Source organism: Nicotiana tabacum, chromosome 20, assembly GCF_000715075.1.
Source record: "Nicotiana tabacum cultivar K326 chromosome 20, ASM71507v2, whole genome shotgun sequence".
NCBI classification, from domain to species: domain Eukaryota; kingdom Viridiplantae; phylum Streptophyta; class Magnoliopsida; order Solanales; family Solanaceae; genus Nicotiana; species Nicotiana tabacum.
In genome coordinates this window covers 158,117,406-158,122,773 of record NC_134099.1, presented here as the reverse complement: position 1 = coordinate 158,122,773, position 5,368 = coordinate 158,117,406, and positions in this window count along the sequence as shown.

Sequence of the window (5,368 nt, the reverse complement as noted above, 5' to 3'; positions counted from 1 at the left end):
CTAATGTAATCTTGTAAGTTGCAATCATAAAGGAGAATATTTTATCACACAAGTATAGTAATAAGATCAATGTTAGGTTAAACCAGTATTGTCTAGAGGGTAGTGTGTACACAAATCTTACCCTTATCTTGAGAAAGTAGAGAGGCTACTTCCAGTAGATCCTCGCCTCAAAAAAAGATGAAAAAAGAAGCAGTAACACCAGCTATCAAGCTATAAAGAACAGCGAAGCAAAATCAGTAACAAGTTATTATTCTAAGACAATAGCAGGATCTGTAATAAGATGAAAATGGAAGAAAGGCTTATGATTCAAGCAGGACAAAAAATAAAAGAATTTTTATTGGAGTAGCAATTCTCGTTTACTATAAAGTCAAAAGGCTAAAGAGAGATGCTTGGTGATAGCAGCAAGAAGGGAGCAAATAATTTAAGTCTAGAGGTCTTGCTTCAAAGAGATAGGAAATTATCCTTGTGTTTTGCATGACAAAAGTGTAAAGAAAATGAACATCGGACCTAACTCATCCCCAACCACCTGCTCATGATGCGAGGATTGTCGGATACAACAACTCATAGCTTCAACCAATATAGAACACTTGACAATGCTGAATATAAAATTAAGTAAATAGAAAGTATACCATCACGATTGTCGGAGACAACTCCTCGTATCTTCAACCAATATAGAACACTTAACAATGTTGAAGATAAAATTAAGTAGATAGAAAGTATACCATCTTTAACAACTTAAACTTTTAGATGAGATTATCACACAATTCAACATTATATAATAGCAGGCAAAACCTAGGTTCAAGTATCACCGCCACCCATTATCACAAAGAATTTTTACGTGCTTGGCCCATAAAAAAAGTTAATCTCGCACATGAAAGTATGCGTTTAAGACATAAGTAAACTAAAATGCGCACTCTCTTTAACAACTTAAACTTTTAGATAAATAGCCATACAGTGCCACAAAAAAGAAGTCATGCGAGCTTTTCCTCCGTGCGAGGAATCTTTCTGAAAAAAGCTATAAGGCATTCTAGTAATTTCTATTGTATTCAACATACTCTTTTTTTGTCAAAAGTTAATTAGGCGACAAGTATTTTCATGATCTTGTCCAAACACCTATTATCGGATTTGACTTATATGCAATGACAATATGCATAAAGTTACACTTATCATTTCACCTAAAATCTATTGTAAGAGGTACTTGACAATATATGACAACTTTACATAATTATGTTTTCAAACCCGTGGTAAGAGATCACCTGTTTTATTTTTATATCACCAATTTAACTTAAAGTTTCAACTTATATACATTGACGGCAGAAGATGTTTTTCCTACACCATCAAGGTCAAAGTCACATACAACATGTAACGGACTATAATAACACTTACAGCATTTATCAACTCAAAAATAAAGTAATCACTTGTAGTAAGGGATTAAATTACACTGATAGTGATAGTGTTAAATTTCTGGTATATGAGCTAAATTTAGCTCTCTTATTATGAACAGTTATTAGCAGAGGCGAACCTATGCAATAGGTAGAGGGGTCACCGACACTCGTAATGTTCGGCAAAATTCTATGTATACATGTATATGTTTTTAAAAAATAATGATATAATAGTAGTGGTTTACCCTATATACAAAGCAAATTTTTGTTGAATCAAAAAGTATATCCACGGCCTTCAAATTCTGGGTCCGCTTCTGATTATTAGTATCTATTTTTTAGGTGAAATGATAGAATAAAAGTTATTTTACACCACCATGAGTGTAGAAACATTAGATTCTTTAATACTTTGGGTATTAGAAAGCCATTGCACCTGCACCAGTATAGAGGTTTGTGAACAAAAATTTCTCAAAAATATGTCCCTCCTAGCAGTATAAATTAAAGCCATTGGTGACTAGTGAGTGGCATCAAACATAATCTGCAGTTATAACTAGTGAGAATGAAACCTCCACCAAAGGCAAATTCACACGCACTTCGCTCAAAATATCTAAGAATTTCTTGTACTTAGCATCATCTTTTTGCTTCCGCAGTCTTTGCGGAAACAGAGGTGGTGGCCTTTTCACAATTACTGGCTCTGATCCTTTGTTCTCTTTCTCATTCTCCTCAACTGGATTGGGAACTAATTCTCCTTCAAGATGAGTTGTATACTTCTTTTTCTTTGGAACTTCTTCTAATACTCTTCCATTTCTCAAGGTAACCGCATTGACTTGAGCTTTAGGATTAGGCTCAGTATCACTAGGAAGAGCCCCGACTGGTCTGGTATTTTGGGCACGGGCAAGTTGTCTCACTTGCCTCTCAAGATTTCTGAAATCGGTCCTAGCAACAACTTCTTCAACAAATCATTTGTACTCTCTTCTACCTGTTGAGGTGGCTTCTAAGGTTGATTGAAATTTCCTTGGGGTCTATAATGATTCTGATTCGGCTGATTTCCACCCCATGAGAAGTTGGGATGATTCTTCCAATTTAGGTTGTAAGTGTTCCCATATTGTGCATGATGATTCATTGGACCTCTGCTCTGTTTCCCCACATAGTATATAAATTCAGGATTCGTGGGGCACATGTCAGTCATATGACTGTCACCACATAGTTCGCAACAAATAGACATCTGTTGTACATGTTGCATCTATTGTGTTTGTTGCATTGTCATTTTATTCATCTAATTTGCCAATTTTGCTATATCAAATCTCATGGCTGAGAAGTCATCAAGCTCAATCAACCCAGCTGCTTTCTGTTTAATTGCTCTTTGTGAGTCCCCATCTCTTTGCCAATTATGGTCATTAGCAGTGAAGTTATTTAGCAAGAGTTGGATTTCACTGTACGGCCTCGCCATGCAACTACCTCCACAAGCTAAATCAAGATTCATTTTTGATGCCTCATCTAGCCCATCAACAAAAGTGTTACCCAATACCTCATCAGTCTGACAATGATGCGGGCAGTCTCTGAGTAGCTTCTTCTATCTTTCCCAAGCTTGACGAAGTGTCCCGCCATCCCGCTACTGGAACTCAAGAATCTGACTCCTCAGCTACTTTGTCTTCTTAGTGGGGAAAAACTTGATTAAGAATTTCCTTACTAGATCATCCCAAGTGTGGATTGAGTTCGCAGGCTCCTTTTGCAACCATTCCTTAGCTTCCCCCAACAGTAAAAAGGGGAAAAGTGTCAGCCTAACATAGTCCTTGAAAACGTTCGGATAATTGTAAGTGTCTGTAATTTCTAAGAAATTCTGAATGTGCCTCTATGGATTTTCATGAGATATACCCACATATTGCCCCGTGGACTGAATCAGATGTACCATGTATTGTTTGAGTTCAAAATGCCATATGATCTCAGGCTTCATAATAGCCTGAGTCATATTAGCAAGATTGGGCCTTGCGGCTTCTATCACCGCACGTTCTTCATTACATGCCATCTTGATTGGATGTGGTTGAGCTACGATGTCCAACTCTCTTTCTATTCTAGTTCTAGCTTCGACTTCACTCCTCACTCTTTGAAGTGTTCGTTCAATTTCAGGATAAAGCGGAAGGAGATTGTTTGCGCTTCTACTCCTCCGCATTCAAGAGAAGAGCCCGTGTTAACACAAACAAGGTAAACTAAAAATTAAAACTTGAACAAATAACTAATAAAAACTTAAGTCAGTCAAGTAGCTAATTTTTAAGTCCACGGTAATGGCGACAAAAACTTGTTGCTCCCAAACGCACACGCAAGTATACGTACAAGCAATAAAATGATAAGTCGAGTGTCGAACCCACAGAGACTTGTATCAACTACCCACTAATTCACCAATATTGTTATTCAGTCAAACTAAATTCGAGTTCAAGAATGTGATTATACTAAACTATAATTCTAAGTAATAACTAAATTATCGAGCAGTAAAATGATTGTTATGTATTCAATAGAGACAAATATTCCAGGGTTGTGATCGATTCACCAATCCTATTGTGTTCTAGTTAACTCTCCCTCTCATATAATTCACTCATGGTTGCTAATTAATCGATCATTTCTCTCATAGCCTTCTCTCGAAGTACTACTCGCCTATTCAAAATAGATTAACGCCTATAGTCATATAAAATCAATCTATTAAGAATGCATTAAGATTACGATATTTGATTAAGCACGGTGATTAGGTATATTCTTATCCTAACCACAAATCCCCCCCCCCCAAGAGTTAAGATCATGCTCTCTTCAATTCTTCTTTAGTCTAAACATGGCTTTCCCAAGCATAGCATAGATAGTAAATAGAACTTAACTGCTAGCCAGTCAATTAAGCAATTAATCACAGAATTGAAGAAATAACCATATACTAGTGAATCGTAATCAAGTTTAAGTCAATGTTAAACTACAATATTCATGGCTAAATCACAACCCCAGAACAATGGGTTTTTAGTCACTCATGATAATAGCAAACAATTTCATAAGTGTTGAATAATTGAAAATACTAAGAAACGATGAAGAAAACTGAGATCTCTTTGCTTCCGAATGTTTCTCGTGTGTATTCTCCCTCAAAAGTGGCGTTTCCCCCTTCACAAATAAGTTTAGTCTTGCTTTTATACTTGTTGGATAGGTCTAGGGCCGAAATAACCGTGTCCCGGGCGATTTGGACAAGTTTGATGCTACTGGAGTCCTGCCAAGCGCCCTCCATGGCGCTGTGAAATTTTTGCTACTGGTTTTGGCGCCACAGGTAGGGCTAGGCGTTGCCTGTGGCGCTACAATGTCCCATTTTCCTGTTTTCGTCCGTTTTGGCTCTTATTTCGCACATTTCGCCCCCAATTGCTCTCGAATCATTCCTACACATAAAAACACCTCAAATTAATATAAATCAACATATTTTACATCCTAAATCCACGAAACAAAAGTAAAACATGAGGCGATATACATATAAATATATATACTTTAAGCTAAACATCACCCCTCGCTTGGCTCATGATCAATACCTTTAAATCTTGACCTTAAAGTTCTGTCCATGGGACAAGCTGAGAGCAAACGTTAAAAAACCATCCTAAAAAGTGTCGTATTCTGCTTCTTCTTCTTTTTTTTTTGTGCAAAATAACCGTATCGATAACTTTTGGTTTTAATAACCAAAAACTTTCAATGTATTGTCTTTGCATGACCATTCAGAAGTATTGTTTTTGCATTAGAATTACAGCTTCTTGTACATACGCAAGTGGTGGGTTAGAATTACAAACAATCACTAATGCTTACATTAGGGTACGTTCCCTACATCACATTCCTTGGGGTGTGGCCCTTTCTCAGACCCTACGTGAATACCGAGATGTTTTTTGCACCAGACTGTCCTTTTTATATTTATGTCTCGCATAAAAAATACTACCGAAGAGCTACATCCGCCACTAACTACGGGTCCTTCAATATTACTA